At 42.1% G+C, this 22,102-nt stretch overlaps 1 protein-coding gene across 5 annotated transcripts in view; it reads right to left on the reverse strand.

Moving 5' to 3' along the window:
• SNTG2 (syntrophin gamma 2) overlaps positions 1–22,102 on the reverse strand; it is a 487,892-nt gene that overhangs the window by 164,757 nt on the left and 301,033 nt on the right. The gene's annotated exons all lie outside the window — the stretch shown is intronic.

Here is a 22,102-nt window from a genome sequence, read left to right on the forward strand (position 1 = left end):
TGTACTATAAGGCCTCTTTGCATACAATTGTTAGATGATTTTCCCAAGGTATTTCTCTCAGTTGTGATATAATTGCAATTGTACCATGAGTTCAGCAATATCTGATGTTTTATTTAAAGCCCAGCTCCTGAAGCCAAGTGCTTATATGAGAACCTCAGTTTTCATTTAGCAAAAAGCCCTACTGGGTGTGGGGGAAAAAGCTGCAAACATGGCCTGCGTGCACCCTGGAAACTCAAAAACCAGATGGAAAAGTAAAAGAACTATTCAGTCATTCATTCTAAATCTCACAATTGCAAAGCCAGTCTCATGATTTTGGGGTACAACTCCTTATATCTGAAGATGGGTGGTTTGCAATATTGGTCTTCCCTGCCCCCCAACATACAGTAAAGGGGATGCCACCTGTAATATCAACCGCAACACCTCTCCTTTTGCTCCCCATCCTCAACAGAAATATGCGAACTTACCCTTGATAGCTGTTAACTCACACACATCCTCCCCAGCCTCCATTTACCTGTGCGTTCACCTATTGTATCTCTTTGGGACTGTCTTTGTTTCACCCCTTTGCACAGTGTCTAACACCACAGGACCATGCTGTCTGATTGGTGCCTTTATGGGCTACCACAATATAAATAAAAACAGAGAGAACTGACAAGCAGAAGATGGAGAACTTATGCACTGGCAGGCTAAATGACTTGTTCAAGGACACACAAAGTCTGTGGAAAGGCGGAGGACTGAACCTAGCTATCCTGAATTCCAATGCAGAGCCTAGGCCACAACATCATTCTTCTACCCCAACTTCTATAAAAATTGTTCATTAAAAGCTGAGACTGAGTTGTAGCTCTGCCAGTCATGAACTGTATTATACCACATTCCTGAATGGATCAGATAACTGATTGTTTTATGTGCAGCCTATTACATATCTGCACATATTTTAGAAACTTCAATTGGTATAAATAACTGAATTTGAACCTTCAGCTGAAATGAGTAAAAAGGATGGTGGAGAAAGCATACTTTGGGAACGCATAAGATCATTTAGGTTGGATTTGTTACGCATCTTTGTTCATGGTAAGTTTTCACATTATTTTTTAGTATTTATCAAATTCATCAATTACTGGATGACCATTTATTTTTTAATTAACACTGATTTAATAATTCTTAAAACCCATATTTTGACCTTTTCGCAAATCTATGAAAACCAAGATTTTTTCTCTTTCCAACAGTACAATTTGTGCAATTCGGTGCTTGACCCATTCTGCCATGTCCGTACAGAATTGTTTTGAAAGCTAAATCCAGTACTGGCAAAGAAGTACTTGCCATTCAGGTCACAAAAGAAAAAAAAAAAGTAGGGCAGCTCAGATCTTCGGTAAATGGAAAGTCAGTATTAATCCATCCTTCCCGCACAGTAAGAGTCTGAGCAGAAAGAAAAGTGAGCAATCTCAAGTAACACTTTACATTGAAAAATTAGTATTGTGCCTTGTAGCGTTAGATCAGCTACTTTGTTTGAAGAGGTGGGAAACCCATGGGAACCTACAATAAATGATGTCTTGGCTTTTAGTTTTAACAAACCCTGTCTTACACACTAGATTCTTATGTAGCCTTCATCACTTATCTATGTGCATCACAGTCATTAATGCATTTTACCCTCACAACAGCCCTGTGAAGTATGTAAGTATTACGCTTCATCTTACAGAAACTGAGGCACAGGGTAGAGTAAGTGACTTACCTGAGGTCACCCAGGACTCTGTGATTGATCAGGGACCTGAATCCAGGTCTCCTAGGCCCCCTTTCAGTGTCCTATTTACTAGACCATCTTTCCTCCTAATGTACTATATGTATAATTTGATTAATGATTAATTTTAGCAAGATTTGGGATTTTAGCAAGTTCTGTTTTGAAGAACATCATTGATAAATTGGATAACAGCTGAAAAAAATGCACAGGATTCATTTTATAGGCCATTACTCAAGCCTCCGATTCACATTGTTACAACAGTCTATTTTAGCTTTGCAACTGGGCCGTCATAAACAGTGTGTACTGTGACAGGGTCAGGCCAGATGACTACAGGAGAGTGATAGAAGGCAGATATATTAGCCCCAGATTAAGGAGGTCCCTTTTCCCTGAGTAAGGTAACGGGGCGATCCCAGAACAATCAGGAATTTGCTGGAACTAATTAAGGCAGGCAGGCTAATTAGGACACCTGGAGCCAATTAAGAAGCTGCTAGAATCAATTAAGACAGGCAGGCTAATCAGGGCACTTGGTTTAAAAAGGACCTCACTTCAGTTAGTGAGGGGCACACAAAGAGCTGAGAGTGACAGGGTGTGCTGCTGGAGGTCTGAGGAGTACAAACACTATCTGGCATCAGGAGGAAGGTCCTGTGGTGAGAATAAAAAAGGTGTTGGGAGTAGGTCATGGGGAAGTAGCCCAGGGAGTTGTAGCTTTCACACAGCTGTTACAAGAAACATAGTAGACAGCTGTGATCCACAGGGCCCTAGGCTGGAACCCGGAGTAGAGGGTGGGCCTGGTTCCCCCTCTCTCCTTCCCCCTTCCCCCTATTGAATATAAGAGGAGTTGACCTGGACTGTGGGTTCCACCAGAGGCGAAAGTCCTTGGCCTGTCCCCTGACCCACTAGGGGATTGTTCTTCTTGCTTTCCCCCATGCTGGCCAGTGATGAGGTTAGCTGAGTGAATGGCAGGTTTGAGCCACTAGTAAAAGTGGCCAAACTGAGGGCTGCCGTAAATCTCTGAGGGGAGCAAATCCACCAATAAGTGCAGGACCCACCAAGGCAGAGGAGGAACTTTGTCACAGTACATAAAGCAGTCTGTGATGAAAAATGCTCATGATAAAGGTTGAGGAAACAGTTGGTAAAGCCTTGTATATATTTAAATGAGTCAGTATTTACTTTTTTTTTATATCAGTCACAGGATGATGAATGTGGCTTCCTGAACTCCATTAATACACACATTAGGATTTGAAATGTACTTTTTCGAGGTCATTCATATCAACTAATCACTTTGTGCTATTTATGCTAATCTGCATGTTAATGAAGCCTTCAAACCAACATCCAACACTTTTAAATTTGAAAAATACATTTATAAACTAGAAAGAGTAAGTCAAGATCCTGCTGCTCTCCAAAGATGGAATGTCTGAAATTTTGACTCATTAACCAAGAGGGTATAATTTGGAGAAATATCTTATTAGGTTGTCTTTAAAGTTAAAAACAATTAATTACATTATTCTAAAATATTGTAATTAATTAAGAAAGTTTCAATATTTTAAACCAACTGATATAATTTAGTCCCTTAGTCATTATATAGCAGAAAAATATGTGAAATTCCTCAGTGTTCCTTTCATATATATGGACTTTGACATGACTTGTGTGTCTCAGAATTAAAGAGACAAATTCAATCAGATTCTTTGGAAGGAAGTGCAGACCCACACAAAGGGTTCATGTCTGCAGAAAGTCAGTAAGGGAGTTGTGGCGGTGCGAGGTATCCATAACGTCTTCTCTTCTTTGTCAGATATGTTCATGTCATACTCTGTTAATCTAGTATTGCAACTAACCATGGGAGAAACGAATTCTAACAATATGGACTGAGACCACAATAGGAGATATAGACATAAACATTGACATAAATGGCCCCTTTCGGGGCCTCAGCCCAAGACTGCACCTAAAATTGCCATTTCAATATCAGCAGAGAAGTCTGACATTCTGTTTGGCATAAAAGTGCCTGCAAGAGAGACAGAGAGAGAGACAACCACACCAAACATACCTGGTGTGTATATTGCTGTGAATGTCAAAAGCAACACCTACAGTAGCACAATTCGTGTATGCAACAAAAGACTGGTGAAAAACACTGTTGTGAAACACCATGGTACAATGGAACTTATTGAACTCAAACAAATAGCAGTGATTTCTCTTTAAAAACTACCCAAAGAGTTAGCATGGCCAACTGACTGTCCCCTGCCAGGAAACACCACCACCACCCCTCCACATATCTTGGAGTATAGGCAACTTCAAAAGTCAACACCATCTGGGGATACTCCAACAATGACAATAATGGTGAAAAAGTTGAAAAGCAAGCATCAACAAACAACTTGAGTTTGCTCTATGATTTCCAGGATAAATATACTCTCCAAAGTGCACAACGGAACAAGAGGAACAATCCTGACTTCATCTTTGTCATCTCTGAAAGTTCAGAAAAATCATAACATTGACCAGTGCAAGTGTCAACCGAGGCTGCAGTACAACCCAAGAAAACAAAGTACCTGCTGAGATTCAACTTCAGAAAGGCTGACTGGGAAGGCTTTACAGCTGAATTGGATGGATCCATTTGTCAGATTACTGTAACACACATGCACTATGGAGAGTTTTTCTCCATGGCGTGGAAGACTGCCCAACAGCAAATCCTAGGAGATGCTGGATGTTATATATGCCCGGACTTTGAGGACAAACAAGTGAACAATATTAAAAATATGTCAGATTGTTTGACTTGGATCCCTTCAGTGAAGAAACCATTGTGCTTAGGATAATGCTTATAAGAGAGATCCAAAAGGAGCAGTGCAACTACTGGAGCGAGCTGATTGAAACAACAAATTTGTGCTATAATAGTAAAGAACATGGCCCATCATTTGCAAGCTGAACACTGAAGGACAACCATCAATGCATATCAGCACAGTCTCTCCCAACCAAGTAGCACACCAATTTATTCTACTTGATAAAACAGTCCATGAAGCGAAGCACAAAATGAAACAGATTAAGCAGGAACTTCAATCACTTCTCAGAGACAATGAAGTCCGCAATGAGTCCCTCAACATTAAGGAGTTGACGATAGCCATGAAGATACTTAAATGTGGAAAGACAGCCAGACTTAATGGATATAATGAACTATTGCTGTACTTTGAGATGACAGCAAAGAAGAGGCTACTTGATTTTTTGAATTCTTGCATGGAGACAATACAGATACCCAGGCTGTGGAAACAGGCTAACATGGTTGCACCACTCAACCATGTACAGAGGCTAATTCTTCAAAGAGTTACTGACCAATACTCTTACTCTGCTCAACCTACAAGCTATACGAGAGGATTATAATGAGTAGAACAGCACCAACAATGGAAAGCCAGCTGTTTGATAACTAAACCAGTTTCCGCCCAGGGCTTTCATGCTGTGGTCAAGTTGCAAACCTATCTCAATACGTCAAAGTTGGCTTTGAAACTTGCAAAATGAGAGTGGCTTTTTGTGTTGATCTGTCTGCTATTTATGACACTATGAATCATCATATACTTCAACTGAAACTGGCAAGAATTTTGAGACATAACAAGATGGTCCAGGTCTTCTCCACCCTGCTCAAGAATTGATATTTCTTTGTCAATATGGATGGTCAGAAAAGTTGACAGTATACTCAAAGGAATATATAGTAGAACCTCAGACTTATAGATACCTCGGAAATGAAGGTTATTCGTAACTCTGAAATGTTCAGAAACTCTGAAGAAGATGTTCTGGAGGCATAGGGGTTGGAACTTCAGCCGCAAGGTGGGGTGGTATCAGGGCTTCGGGTGGGGTGGGGGAAGGGCTTCTGACCCTCGGCGTACCAGGGCTCTGGGAGGGGGACTTAGGGCTTTAGCTCTGCAGCGGAGCGCTGGGGCTCAGGGCTTCAGCTCTGTGGCTCTGCTCCCTGTTTCAGCTTCATGAGAGGCGTCAGAACTCAGGGCTTCATCCCTGCAGCTCCATTCCCTGCTAAAAGCCCCATGGGTAACAAAAATTGGTTACTGTAGCAAGCTTCACCATCATGCCTGCCACTCCCACCATCTCCTGGGACCACAGACCTTCATCACCCCAATCCTGAAGGCTGTCCTGACCAAATCAGGCCACAGAGAGGGACCCATATGACATCATAACCTCTACCAGCTCCGGCTGAATCCCAAACAGGATCAGACTGCTGTAAATAACAATGATTATTTGAGAAAGAGGGAGTGGGTGATTATTTTAGTTTGCAGCTGTCACAAGAGAGCACTGGATATTTGCAAAGAGGAAAATAATAATGCAGAGTTTTCAAAAACAAAACTGATGACCGATTTTGGTAAAATTCAGATTCTTCCCTTGTTTCATTGCTAACATTAACCAAAACAGTGAACCATGCCATCCACAGGCTTGCAGGATGAAATCCACCTGCTTTTTTTTTTTTTTAACAACAATCACATTCCCCCCCCCCCCCAAACTTACATTCTCCTGTTCTCCCTGCCTGTAGCCAAGAGTGATCCATACCACATAGTCCGGTGGCAAGAGCAGGGAACCCAGAAGCTTTAGTCAAAGGTGTCACTCACTTGCATGTGACTTTGAGCAACACAAAATCTTGTTGTGTCTCAATTTCTCTTCTCTATAAAGGGGATCTAATGTTTACATGCTCTATCTCACAGGGTTGCTGTAAGACTCTGTTAATATTTGTGCCCAGCTTTGAAATTCTAATGTTATAAAAGTATTTGCTTTTACTATAATAAATAAGAAATGTCATCTAATCAGCCCTGCTTAATGCACATTAAAATAACCACTTGCTTGAAGAGCTAGGGAAACCACAATCCCACAGAAAAAAATTCTTTAATTTTTTTTATTAATCTGGTCAAATTTCCATATCCACATATACAAAACCTCTATAACCCTCAGCAAGGGCTGGGGGTGGTTACTAATGGCAGCATAAGTAGCTTTTGTTAAACGTTATTTATTAAAGCACACTGGTAATTCAATAATTTTATCAATATTAAGTAAATCAAATGCATTAGGCAAATAGATCCTTGGCTATGCACATGGAACATGAAATCCATGTTAGAGGGTAGGAGTGAGGTGGAAGGGTGGGTAAAACTGCCCTACACGCTCCTGTGATCCTGAGCTAGTTTTGCATTGGTCTAGCACTTGTGTAAATTAGAGCAGCCTGAATTATTTTCTATGTTATATCAGCTGCCAATGGCTGCAAGGAGTGGAAATGGAAGCCAACAATTCCAAGGGCATAAGAAGACCTGGTCATATCCTTTTTCCTCTGGCCAGACCTCCAATGATGGCAGTGAAGGTGGGATTTAGTGTAGGAGCCTGTATAGCAGCTTTCAGAGTAGCAGCCATGTTAGTCTGTATTGGCAAAAAGAAAAGGTGTACTTGTGGCACCTTAGAGACTAACAAATTTATTTGAGCATAAGCTTTCGTGAGCTACAGCTCACTTCATCGGATGCATTCAGTGGAAAATACAGTGGGGAGATTTATATACACAGAGAACATGAAACAATGGGTGTTACCACATGGACTGTAAGGAGAGTGGTCACTTAAGATGAGTGAATACCAGCAGGAGAGCGGGGTGAAGGGGGGGAGAGAAAACCTTTTGTAGTGATAATCAAGGTGGTCCATTTCCAGCAGTTGACAAGAACGTCTGAGGAACAGTGTGGGGGTGGGGGAGAAATAAACATGGGGAAATAGTTTTACTTTGTGTAATGACACATCCACTCCCAGTCTCTATTCAAGCCTAAGTTAATTGTATCCAGTTTGCAAATTAATTCCAATTCAGCAGTCTCTCCTTGGAGTCTGTTTTTGAAGTTTTTTTGTTGAAGAATTGTCACTTTTAGGTCTCTAATCGAGTGACCAGAGAGACTGAAGTGTTCTCCAACTGGTTTTTGAATGTTATAATTCTTGACGTCTGATTTATTTCCATTTATTCTTTTATGTAGAGACTGTCCCCAGTTTGGCCAATCTACATGGCAGAGGGGCATTGCTGGCACATGATGGCATATATCACATTGGTGGATGTGCAGGTGAACGAGCCTCTGATAGTGTGGCTGATGTGATTAGGCCCTATGATGGTGTCCCCTGAATAGATATGTGGACACAGCTGGCAACGGGCTTTGTTGCAAGGATAGGTTCCTGGGTTAGTGGTTTTGTTGTGTGGTTGCTGGTGAGTATTTGCTTCAGGTTGGGGGGCTGTCTGTAAGCAAGGACTGGCCTGTCTCCCAAGATCTGTGAGAGTGATGGGTCATCCTTCAGGATAGGTTGTAGATTCTTGATGATGCATTGGAGAGGTTTTAGTTGGGGGCTGAAGGTGATGGCTAGTGGCGTGTAGTTATTAATAATAACAACATTAATTTAAATATCTATAAAACACTGCTGCGCTTCCACACTTTCAGCTGGTGGATTTTGTTTTGCTCCATCAACAGATGTAGTTTGGCCAACTCGTATGCTAAGAAATGTTATAATTTATCTTAGTGTCTTATTGATCAACCCACTAGATTATGTGCATCGTATAGGCTATTACGTTCTCTGTTGACGGCCAAATATATTCTCATTCTCCCTCAAACCTTCAATTTTACTTCTGGACTAAGCTGGAGACAAATATATACTTTTTCATGATGAGCAGAATAACACAGCTGAAAACTGCTGATAGTATGTATGATCCCTGGTATAGCATGACATTCTGTTTATATATCTATATAGTCAGCAGTTTCAGTTAGGAAGCCTGTGTTATTCAGTCCTCCATCACCAGTGGAATGTAGAGCCTTTTAGAGATGTTAACAGTTAAAATGTGTCCTAGATTAAAATATGTCAGAAAGGTATTATCATCTGACTGTTGCTTGACACCCAGAGGGAAATGAGTTAGTTTCAACCCATTACCTAGTGGTCAGGTAGTCACATCACAAAAAACATAATTAGACTTGATACCTTTGTTAGTAGACTCCCCACAATGGTCAGGCATGTCTTAAAAAGACAGTTTGTGCTTAGGAAAATATTTCTGCTTTCTGACTTCTTCCATATTGTAGTAGTCAACAAATAGTAATATCTCCATGCTGTAAGATTGACCATACACAAATAAGTCTTTTTGTTCTGAATAATCTCTCTTAATATGCCAGCAAACAACTAAAATGCCTTTTATTTTACTTACCTGTTGAGTAATTTATTAAGATATTGGACTGAACCTCCCTGTCTCTTTACACCATCTTCTCATCCATGCACTGAGACCCCAATGGTCCTGTATGTGGAACCAGAATAATTTCAGAGAAAGCTACCACAGAGGCGCTATATAATCACCTAAATTGAGCTTCCAGCACCTCTCCTTTACATCCTCCTACTTCTTTGGTATCACTATGTACCAAGTTCACAGCCTCCATCTTTTGAAATTTGTCTAGATATCTCAAGAAATTCACCACCTTCAAAAGCAGTTGGCAAGTCACGTGGTCATCACATATCAATCCATGAATATTTCTAATGATCAAATCCCATTTCACCACAGCCTATGTTTCACATGTTACCCGCATCTCTTGGAGGGACTTTTTTATTGTATAAGGAATGACCAACCTTCTCTACCTCTGTTAGAAGGTGTGTCCCATGTTCTACCTTGGTCTCCTCGTAGTATGAGATGTAGATCGGGGAAGTCAGTTTTGTGGGATAGATGCGAACCTTATATGGGACCTTATATTCTGCCTCTACAAATAATTCTACCTCTCTGCTCTTTTATTTCAATAATGCCAGGCTGTAACATGGCCTCTGAAGGCCACAGGTTGCTTGCAAAGTATGCACATACACTCCACAAAGTAAATAGTCACACATTCTGCACTCCATGAAATGAAGCTAGGTAGCCTCAGACCTGACTTATTTATTGCTGGTCTTTTGTCTCAACTGATTCTATTAGAATTCCTACTTTGATTGTGTATTCGGTTATTATTTATTTTAATATAGCCTCCAAGACCTTATTATGCCTGGCACTGTGCAAACATAGGCAGTCCCTGTCCCAAAGAGTTCACAGTCTAAAGAGACAAGACAGAAAAAGATAATGATACAACACTCTGCTGTTACTGATATTATCCTTAGGTAATGGTAAAGATCTCTCCGTTCTGAGTCAGCTTCTAAAATATAAAGTCCTCTAGTGCTGACTAATCAGCTGATTAGCATCTGACATGTAAAAGTTCCATTTATTTTTGGCTATAAATCAGCAGAGAATTGTGACTTCAGTAAAGATGCTATTAACAACAGAGTCTAAAGGGAAATGAATTACTCTCAGAAGCAAGGTGTGACTCTAACCATGGGAAGGGTTAGCAGCAATTATACAGTTTAAAAGCAGAAAGATAAACCATACTGAGAACAAATAACTTCTATATTAGTTTAATCTTTTTAACAAAATGGAATACACAGGAAGTTATTTTTCCCCCCATGTTCAGTAGGAACTAATACAGACTATTCAGTAATGTGCTGTGGGCTCCATACAATGTCCTTACCTAAAAATAGCACTTGCATTATTCCATCACTACAAGTAAGCTGTGCAATAAAGTGGAGGTCTCTGCATTCTGAATCAGCCTGTAGCCAATTATTTTATGTAATAATTTAATAGAGAGATTTATTGTTGTGGTTAATTGTTAATGTGCGATGCATAGGTTTAAGCAGGATAGTATTATAGGAGTATAAGGCTTGTAAGTGGTATCAATCAATAAGGCCACAATTCAGATGTGCAGCTGCCTAGCCTTGTGTCAGAGAGGTGTGGGGGGAAGTAGGAAAATCAGGCTGGTAGCTGGAGTGGCCAATTCTCTTGCACATGACACACAAATCCAGAGAAAACCACTGTAGAAAAATCCCAGGCAGCTAGTCTTCACCAAAACAGTTCACCCCAGGACTACCTCCCTGCTCAGAGGCTAGAGTAAATTGTTGACTTGACTGGATTAGCTGCACAGAACACAATGTATGGATGTGGGAGGTGGAGTAACTGGCCTGGATACACCCAGCTGCCCCCTGTGGCCTGACACTTTTCCTCCTGTTCAACCCCATTTAGCACATTTGCTAAACAAGGTAAGCACACCTTTGGTTCATAATAGTTCTTGCAAAACAGGTTTTTGACCTGGATCTATGGCAGACAAGCTCCAGCATGGACCACTTTGCATCAGCCATAGCTACATATATCACCGCCAGATTAGTAAGAATCTATGCAGCTCTACATTTAAATAAACTGTGCTGAACTACAAGAAATAGCTAATAAATATATTTATGCCACTTATCACTTAGAATAATCCCCCCTACCACATTATCAAAATAAAAACTTATTGGATTGTTCACGGTTTTAAATTAAAGGAACTAAATTCTCTTCAATAGCTCTTTCCTTCCATTTCTGCCCTTAAATATTTTAAAGTGCACTTTACCTTCTTCAGCCACAAGACTCACTTATTTTATTTAAATAAATAAGGCTGCTTTTCACTGTTCTCACCATCAGGAGCAACATACAGAAGGAACAAACAGGTATTCTGTGACTTTGCAAGCTGCTGTCTGAGTTTGATGTTGAACCGACACATTATTGTGTTCCACTCTGAATTTATACTTGCACAAATTTGTGTGTGAAGAAAGAACCATCCATATATGCTGGATAGGCAAATAAAATCTGAGCTGATTTCAGTTGCTTTATGAAGCAATGGAAGTTTTTTTAAAAAATTGATCATGGCTAACTATCAAATGTAGCGTGAAGCACCCATCCATGGGATTATAACTTTGCTATGCTTCAGAAACTCCAGGGCCTTCAGAACACCAGCATGACTTATGTTTGCAGGATAAACTAAGGTGTTAGATCACTTTCACCTCATATCAGTGGTGCCTTAAGTGAGCCTCATAGGAAGTTATTTGTGAATTAAGCAATATATTATATCCATCAGACGTACCAATATACTAGTTGTAAAAAAAAGAGCATTTGTTGATGCGATACATGAAGGGGGGAGGGAGTAGCTCCCTTTGATGGACAGCCAGCCAGCCAGTTAGCTGTAAAATCCCTCTTGGTCTGTTCTCTGCTTGCTTTACCTGTAAAGGGTGAGCAAGCCCACAGGTAAAAGAAAGGGACCTGACCAAAAAGAGCTAAGGGGAAGGTAGAACTTTTTAAGATTGGGAAAGAAACTTTCCCTTCATCTCTAGGCTGCAGGGATGGAGCAGCAATGCTGTGTAAGGCTTGAACCAGGTATGAAAATTCATCTTCCATACTTAGAAGAAATTATTTGGATAAGGAATGTCTAGTTAGACACAATCAGGTTTATTTTTTATTTTGGCTTGTGGATCTCTTCTGTGCTAACTCTAGATGCTTTTGTTTCCTTGTAACATTTAAGCTGAACCCCCAAGAAAGCTATTTTGGGTACTTGATTTTTGGAATTGCTCTTTTAAAATCTAGCAAAAGACTAAGTTCCAGATATAATCTTTTCCTTTTAGTTTTTAATAAAATTTATGTTTTTTAAGAACAGGATTGGATTTTTGGTGTCCTAAGAGGTTTATGCATGTTGTTTGATTAGCTGGTAGCCACAGCTAATTTCCTTTGTTTTCTATCTCAGGTCTTCCCAGTGTGTGTGTGTGTGTATGTGTGTGAGAGAGAGTGAGAGTGAGTGAGTGAAAGGGCTTGCGGGTACCCCACAGGGAAGAATTCCCAAGTGCTCCTTCCTGGGTTCAAAGGGTTGGGATTTTTTGCATTTGGGTGGTGGCAGTGTTTACCAAGCCCAGGTCAGAGAAAAGCTGTAACCTTGGGAGTGTAATATAAGCCTGGAGTGGCAAGTATTAATTTTTAAAATCCTTGAGGGCCCCTAGTTCCTGCACTTGGAGTGACAGAGTGGGGATTCAGTCTTGACAGTTGACATGTCAAAAATACACACGATTACCATTATTTGGGTAAATAATGACCAAATCACCAGGAAACAAGGCAAACTTCCTAACTTCTTAACTAGAGAACTTCTAATATATTTAGTTATTTTGAACACACATGAACAACAGTATCTAATTGTCATTCTCCCCTCAGATCCACAGGTAGAGCTCCCACTGAAGTTGATGGGAGTTCTATGTTTATCTGCTGGGGGGGGGGGGGAAATGGCCATTTGTAAATGAAAAAAATTTGTAAAGAAAAAAATTTGATACTTAACTCAGCTTATTTAAGTTTATGTACATTGGAGCATCTAGTACCCAAGGGTTCATAAGAACATAAGAATGGCCCTACTGGGTCAGACCAAAGGTCCATCTAGCCCAGTATCCTGTCTTCCAACAGTGGCCAGTGTCAGGTGCCCAAGAGGGAATGAAGAGAACAGGTAATCATCAAGTGATCCATCCCCTGTCACTCATTACCAGCTTCTGGCAAACAGAGGCTAGGGACACTACATTATTCATATTCTTCAGGTATATTAGAAACCTTCCTAAGTGATAGTTAAATGGCTATGTTAGTGTGAAAGAAAATACAAACTCTAATCAACCTAGACTGATCTAAAGAGACTAAATGTAGATCTTGATGCGATCTTTTTGTAGCCATTATTGTTCCAATTTTCTTTGTGAGTGTTTGTATTCATAACACACCTACCGACTGCTAGCGAAAGGATTATATCTGATGAGAACTGTCTCTAAATAGAGAGAGCCTGAAAACCTTCACCTTCATTCAGTTAGCTACAGCATGAAACGACAATGAAAACAATTCTGGCTGAACGATAGTCAATAATCAGTGCAGGTTGTCTTGTGCTGCTGAATGCTAAACTAAACTAGAAGCTTGTGATGTTATCAGAGGCATCAGTTCTTGGGTTGCATTTACTGGTTTAATACTGATATTTGATATTGTTGATATTTTGGAGGCCCTTTCAGTATCCTCATTATACACCTCTCCAGTCCTGCACCTTTTGTTCTGCAGAATACATGCCTGGCCAAGGAGGGGTTAGTCAGGGCCATCCCTAGCTATTCTGGGGTCCTACGCAGCCCCCCAGCCTCGGCCAGCTCCAGGCACCAGCTTTCCAAGCAGGTGCTTGGGGCGGCATTTAGAATGGGGCGGCCGTCCGTGCCCCGCGGTGGCAATTCAGCGGCAGCTCCACTGCTCTTCCCGCTGCGGCAGCTTTCGGCAGCAGCTCCATCGCTGTTGCGGTGGCAGCAATTTGGCAGCGACTGCTTGGGGCGGCAAAATTGGTAGAGCCGCCCCTGCCCCCAGCAGGGGGGGTGGGGGGAGCCAGGCCTTTGCGGGGGCGGGGGAGACTGGCTTGAGGGGTAAGGGGAACTGCCCCCCAACACTCACCGGTGGCACGGCTGGGTCTGGGTCATGGCACTTCCCACCACTTAATGCAGGCCCAGCCCTGCTGCAGTCCTCAGGGGAGTTGGGGTGGGGCTGAGGCGGAGCAGGGGCGGGAAGAGCCAGGGCTGGGGTGGAGAAGGGGAGGAGTGGGTGTGTGGGAGCAGGCTGGGGGCTTTGAGGAATGGGTGGAGTGGGGGTGGGGCGGAGCAGGGCCATGGGGAAGAGGCGGGGCAGGGCTGGAACAGCACGCAGCTGTGCAGGGCACCAGGAAATTTGGCACCAATTTCCTGGTGCCCTACGCAGCTGCATACTTTGCATATGGGTAGGGATGGCCCTGGGGTTAATATCTCCAGAGACCATGTATCTCCAAGTAACGAGTTGACCAGAAAAATTCTCCATGGTCTTTTCCCCTAAGGAGAATATCAACCTTACCCATAGTTCTTCCACCTGGAGAGCTAGAGACAGAGTAACTGGTATCATTGATATAAATATCATGGGTTTGCAAGATACTAAGTGCCTTCATATGTCATTGATTTCATTGCAAAATCGTGCCCTGTAGGAGTTGACATTGACTTTATGTTCCTGTTCTTTTTTAAAATTTCAAATTAAAAATGTTTACAAAATATGTAAGAAATAAGAGAACATGAAATGAAAACTTTTAAAATCCAGCATCCATAGAGATGAGGGGAAAATATAGCAACCCATTAACCATAGCCCTATCTTGAATATCTTATCAACAGTGACTTTTTTCTGCATAGATACAATTTTTTGCTGAGCATATAGTTAATGACAAAACTTTAGTTGCTGCTCACCCCATTATTGCACATTATAATTACAGCTTCGAGAAAGATTAAAGGCCTTGGGCCTGATTTTTTTCTCTCTCTCATGGTTGATTTTATACCAGTGTAAATCCACTTACTGATTTCTCCATCCCTACTGTGCCTAGAAAAATGGGACCTCAATCCTGATTAGGACCTCTCGGTGTTAACATAAAGCAAACAATTAATAATAATTTATCTGAAAGAGTTCAAGAGGATCATCCCTTTCATCTTACAATTCTTGGATATAGTGCTGAATATTTGAATCACAGTAGAGTGGGTTGACACCTAATAACAGCTGGAACAAGCAAGACTCCTTGTGTCGTATTTACACTTCCCTTTTTAAAAAGAACACAGTACAGGAAAGCTGTATTGCAGGGTTTTATATGAAAGCTGTGAAGTCAAGGAACTATTCTTTTTCACAAAAATGTCCATAGATGTTAGTGCTTTTCATGCATGTGATTCATGAATTCCAGAGGATAAAACTGATGACTAACCGACATATAGGAAACTATTTAACTTTTAACCAAAAAGTTCTTATAGCATGAGGGGTTGTTGGAGATGTGGGTGTGGGACCTGTTAAAATATGACTCACAAAAATCACATATTACAACTGTTTCTGGTATCTACATACTCAGTTGAAGTGTAGATAGAGGGCTTGAATCCAAAGACTATTGAAGACAAAAGAAAGACTCCCATTGACTTTAGTAGCCTTTGGATTGAGAAAGAAAAATACTTAATATGTGAGTTTACAGGATTTATTTTAAAATATTGAGTGCATTCCTAAAGTATATGGAAATATATACCAGACTATACTATGGATAAAGTATAACATACTACTGTGATAGGAGCTATCTAAACACCTCACAATCTTAAATGCATTTATCTTCCCAACACCCCTATGATGTAGGAAAGGACTGTTCTCTCCCATTTTAAAGATGGAGAACAGAGAGGCCAAGGTCACACAGGAAGCTTGTGACAGAAGAGGGAACTGAATCCTACTCTCCCAAGTCCCTGGCTAGTACCCTAGACCCAGGGCCAAACTTCATCTCTTGAAGTTATGTACCTATCTTGGCCAAGATTTATCCATCATGTGCTGGCATGATGTATTTTATTTACTTTGTCAGTCAAATATTTCCTTTGGCACCTTTTTATCTGTTCACCATGCATGGAATCCTACTTGCATCTTTATCTTTATCTTTATCTTTATCTTGGAACCCCCCTTGTGATTCCCAGAACACACCACATTGCGCTCTTCTCAATAATTATCATCTATTCCTCTGATGTGCTGATTATGGCTGGGTAAGGTCAACATTAATCATTTACCTGTGTCAGGTAAATAAAAAAAATGTCCAGAATGCAATTCAACTGGATTTGATTTTCTGGTCCGTTTCATCATTTTGATTCAATTCATCAGCTTGTTCGCTGTCTCAGGTGTATAAATAATTTATGTTCTATGAGTATATTTTGTGTCTACCAACCACAGGCAGGCACCAGGGCAGAGTCAGGCTCCTAAATCCATCTCCATCTAGTGAAAAGACATGCTTTCCTAAATATTACCCATAGCTATGAACCCTATTCTGCAGTCGTTAATTACTCCTTGCTTAGTCTCAATTCCCATTAAACTATATGGTCTTCGGAAATGAAGCAGGCCCTTTGTATAGTCTATAGTACATACAGGAATTATTTCTAAAACAATGATCCAAAAGGAAGTTTCATGCTATACATCTCACCTATTGTCAGGATATAGCACCCCACTACTAAGCTTGTCTTGTGTGGAAGTAGCCTTTATATAACTTATTTTTTCCTCCCTATTCAGGGAATGTATAGGGTGTAAAGTGATTGAGTTCCACCACTGTAACCAACATAAGCCTAACATCAAAAGCCTATGCACCAACTTTCCTTACTTGAATGATTCAACACATGAGAGTACACATACAAATCAGCCCATGCCAGTACAATATTTTCTATTCTGAAACTCAACCTTCTTAACAACATAGAGTGGAATTCTGCCTCATGCTAAGCCCCTTGGCTGGAAGGAGAGCAAAAAAGGGAAGGGCTTTCTATAATCAAGGAGCTGGACAGTTGGTGGGAAACAGGCAATATGTCTACCAAAAGATATATGTGAGCAGCAAACTATTCCATTACAATTGTAGTTTTTTCATCACTTCATTACTGAAGAGGCTGAAAGTTAGGGGAAGAGACCTACATTTCAGAATTTTCTAGTACAAGAAGTTAATTTGTCTATCAGTTTTAATTATAGTAATTCTGCTTTTGTGCTCAAAGATTATGCAGGCAAGTTGTAAGTGCTGGTAATACCAAACTACTTGCTTCTCTTCTGATCAAGGGAATTAAATGGTTGCAAAATAGATGTGTGTGAAATAAGAGTACTGTGATGGGATATATCAACCCCGCACTGGCAACACAAGGGTTAACCCACTCCTTTGGCACCAAGAGGCCACACCCTCTTGCCCCTACTAGACATGCTCCCAGTGGAGGGAGCATACAAAAGGAAGCAGCCCAGCTCAGTTGTTCAGGCTTCTGCTAAGAAGCTACTGGAGCGCCAAACTGCTGATGCTGAGCTCCCCAACTATGTTGCAGGAGCCCAGACGACTACAGAGACTAGAGGGGATGACCAGTTGCTACCAATGGAGGAGAATTGGGACTAATGGTAGGGAGTGACCCATGGACCATATTTGCTCATATTGAGACTGGACCCTAAACCAGGTGTGACGGGGCAGAGTGGCCAGCAGTGGGTATGGCAGGTGTTAACCCTTCCTTCCCAGCAGAGGAAGCCCCACCACTGAGGCTTTGCTGGGCATGCTTCAACTGGAGAACAGGTATAAAAGCCTGCGAAGCTGCTCAGTTGGGGCTGACTATCGGAGGGGATGGAGGCCCGCTGCCAGCTCCTGAGGAGGGACAGCCTGCACTCCAGGATCTGGAAGTCAGCAAAGCTCGGATGCGCCCAGACAGAACGCATCGCCGCAGGGGAACAGACTGGAGGACCTGGAGGTTCTGGTAGGAAGTGACCCAGGGGTCCTTTAGAGGAAAATAGTGTTAGAGCCGTGCAGGGGTTTGGCATGTTTTGGGAACTTGTCACTATCAGGGCCCTGGTTCGGGACCCAGTGGAGATGGGGGCCCGGGTCCCTGTACCACCTCCCCAGCCACCTGACCCCCCCCCAGGTCGGGGGGGGGCAGTGGCTCAGCACAGAAATCATATGGACTCTGGCTGCTAGGCCCCACTACCCCACCAGTGAGGGGTGATTATATGAACTCTGCGCACTACCCTGCCTGCGAGGGGGGTTTATATGGACTCTGGCCACTGGGCTGCACCGCTCCGACACTGGGATTGAGTTTTATGGACTCTGGCTGCTAGGGCCCACTACGCTGACTAAGGGGTGATTGAGTGGAAGGAGGCCATCAGGCCACATTGGGCTGCCCACAGAGAAGCAAGCATGCGAACTTGGGAGTGACGAGGTTCCAACACACCATTCCCCCCTGCCCCAAAGGGGCGGTAAGGTGCCAGGCCTGCCACACCGGGATATCTGCTTATCCTAGGGCCCTGCGTCAGAACCCACTGGAGTAGAGTGGGTCCAGGTTCCCCTACCCTTCCTGTACTTGCTATTGAGCAACCCAGCCTCCGGGAGAGGTGGCTCATAGATTCTTGCCACTAGGCAACCCTGCCACTGGGAGAGGTGGCCCCATAGATTCTTGCCGCTGCGCAGCCCTGCTGCTGGGAGAGGTGGCCCCTTTATACTTGTACCACTAGGCACCACCACTGCTGAAGTATGTGGCCTCTCATTGGACACTTATCACTCGGTGCAACTGCCGCCAGAGAGGGGGTGGCTTCCCAGGCCCCGCACTGACCCCCCTGGCAAGTACTGAATTGTAGAACTACTTCAGCTTCTACTTAGAATCATAGAATCATAGAATATAAGGATTGGAAGGGACCCCAGAAGGTCATCTAGTCCAACCCCCTGCTCGAAGCAGGACCAATTCCCAGTTAAATCATCCCAGCCAGGGCTTTGTCAAGCCTGACCTTAAAAACCTCTAAGGAAGGAGATTCTACCACCTCCCTAGGTAACGCATTCCAGTGTTTCACCACCCTCTTAGTGAAAAAGTTTTTCCTAATATCCAATCTAAACCTCCCCCACTGCAACTTGAGACCATTACTCCTCGTTCTGTCATCTGCTACCATTGAGAACAGTCTAGAGCCATCCTCTTTGGAACCCCCTTTCAGGTAGTTGAAAGCAGCTATCAAATCCCCCCTCATTCTTCTCTTCTGCAGGCTAAACAATCCCAGCTCCCTCAGCCTCTCCTCATAACTCATGTGTTCCAGACCCCTAATCATTTTTGTTGCCCTGGTATGAGCTCGGAAATGGGTCTGTTTCCATGAAGAATTTAGAGAAATTATGTAATATTTCTGAGTGAAAGGAAGCTTTTGTACCCAGCAAAGGCATAAGCTAATGTTTGGGAGGATGGCAAGGATGGTCTGAAGGTTCTGAATGCTTTCACTACTATTCTAAGCAAACTGTAGAGGCATTGATTGTTTAGATGTCAATCTACAATATTTGGTATTATTTTTTAAGTGGCACTCTAGTCTGCTATTTGTTGTGTGGTCTGATATGCCGAACCCCAGAATGCCTACTATGGCACATAGGCACCTGAAAAAAAACTATAATTTTGTTATCTATTTGCTCTCAGCAAGACACAAAACAGTGATGAGGAAGGGCTGTTGTCCCACTGTGACAACCACATCATGATAAAAGTACTATAACAGTCAGTAAGGTATGTGACCTATTATTTAGGAAAGCTATGAACATCAAGGACTCAGTACGGTGCTCAGATGTATTCCACACACATCTTTAACTGTGAAAAAGATCTGTACTAAACCCACTAATAAAACCTTACTGTAAAAAGGGTTTGTTCATTTCTTTCCATTCCTACTTGGGCCTTAGATGCTCACAGCCTCTCTCTAGCTATCTGTACTTAGGTTAACAGATGAGTACAGATCTGTGCTTCTCACATAACACATGGACTAAAAGCTCTTTTTCTTGACTGACACAGGCAGTAACAAAGGACAGAAAATAGCTCAGTGAGAACTACCAACATAATAAGAAAATGAAATGTTCAGAGCCTAAATAGTTGTTGTTCTTGAAACGATAAATACATTAAAATGTTTAAGAAAAACAGACTTGAATATTTCACATTTAAAGCGCCGTTCTTAACATTATGATAATTTGACTTATCCTTTTCAATAGGCATTTAGACACCTGGGGCAAAATCCTTGTCTCACTGAAGTTAGTGACAAAACTTTCATTGGAGACACTGAGCCAGATTTTCATCCCTCTTCTATTTTCTCTCTCTTCCTTCCTCACTGCCTTTCCCTGCACAATGCCTTCAAAAGATGAGCCTGGGAGCTTAAATTCCTAAATTTGGTAGACACTAAAAATCATGGTCTTAAAATGACACTGGATTTATGGTTTATTACAACAATCTGTAACCTACTAACTTTCACTTTTTTGTTCTATGACTCCTAAGGCATTAATGGGCCACTTCGCTTGAATAGTCCCTTAGAATGTGTGTTAGCATAAGAAGTTAAACCATTTCTTCCACCTTGTATTTAGCTGTGACACTGAGTACCTTTCTCAGACCTGAAGAAGAGCTCTGTGTAGCTTGAAAGCTTGTGTCTTTCACCAAAGTTGGTCCAATAAAACGTATTACCTCACCCCCCTTTTCCCTGGAACTCCTGTGTGCTCTCTCTGGAACACAGTATGCTTTATTTAATTATTCTATTTCATATCTCCTTATGCTCCCCAGGAAAAAACATACATACACACTTTTCCTACTACAAGTTCACTACCATTTTTATGAACACTGAGTCCTTATTTCCACTCTACTGCACTTATATTACTCAAACATGTGCTAGTTTCAGGAAATAACTTCCTGACATGATGAACTGTAAATGAATATTAAGATAAAATAGTAACTTAGTGATAAGTTTTCAAAAAGTATCACATTTTTTATATTTGTATTCACAGAATAGGCTATAGTTCCAGTTATACTTTGCAATAAAGTGTTTACACTCATTAGGGAAATCAAAACTTTTTCTATGTTTAAAACTGTTTATATTTAAAAGTGCTTTTCAGATACATCCTCAGTGTTCTTCTTAAGAAACAATAACATTACCTCAGTGTACCTTGGTCATTTCCTGTCCCCCACTTACCCTCAGCCAGAGTGATGGGGAACAGTGCTTTGGTCAAAGATACCTGAAGGACCAAGCATGTCCCTGTCAGAAGATCAAGTCCAGCTTTGCATCAGGCCATTTGATTGCTCACCCTTGGGTCCTCAGTGTCGGTGTACACTGCAGCTGGGATGTGCCTTCCAGCCTGGGGAAATGGACACACACTAGCTCTGTTCAAGATAGCACACTAATAAAAGCAGTGTGGATGTTGGCACTTGGGTGGCAGCATGGGCTACTCACCTAAATGCAAATGTGCCCAACCCCCTTAGAACATACTTGGCTAGCCCATGCCGTAACACCCACACTGCTATTTTTGGCAAGCTAGTTCAAAGAGAGCTAGTGCGAGGCTGCCTATCTGGGCTGGGAGGCATTCCTATCTGCAGTGTACCTGTACCCATACCCTAAGGAGACCCAGATTGTATGGCAGGGCTGGAAAACCCTTCCTACTTGAGCACATGGTACCTGATCCATCCACATTCACTCATCAGTCTCCCCTCATGGGTAGCGAGGAAGCCTCTTTCTCTGTACTTGTAGAAGTGGCACAGCTTGTGAAAGCAACCCTCACCTCCTTCCCCCACTACCAACTTGTTTGATAAGGTAGCCAGTCACTCCATGTGTCCTCCATCCCAGGTTGCGTTTTCTTGAAGGATGCTTTTTTTTTCTTTTTGGACTCTCAGTCCCAAACACATACAATCTGTTATTTTTCCAGCATGTGTATCTTTAATCCTCTGTTCCAACCATGGCAGGACATCAGTACAGGTATACAACAGGTGGCACCTTCTACACAGCTTCTCTCGTCCATCCAGCTCACCTTCTGAGCTTCCTCCTGCTTCCTGTTCCTTCCAATTATATGTCCTCCCAGTTACTGAGCTGATTGTCTCATTGGCCCAGCAATTACCACCAGTGATCCCCACTAGAAAAAGGTTGATTGCGCCAATTAAGCCTGCAGACTTCTCTATGTTGCAGCAACCTCTGTGACCAGAGTACTACAACTAGCATTCTGTCACAGTCCTCATTCAAACAGG

The sequence above is a fragment of the Caretta caretta genome, chromosome 3, assembly GCF_965140235.1.
Source record: "Caretta caretta isolate rCarCar2 chromosome 3, rCarCar1.hap1, whole genome shotgun sequence".
In the NCBI taxonomy this organism is placed as follows: Eukaryota; Metazoa; Chordata; order Testudines; family Cheloniidae; genus Caretta; species Caretta caretta.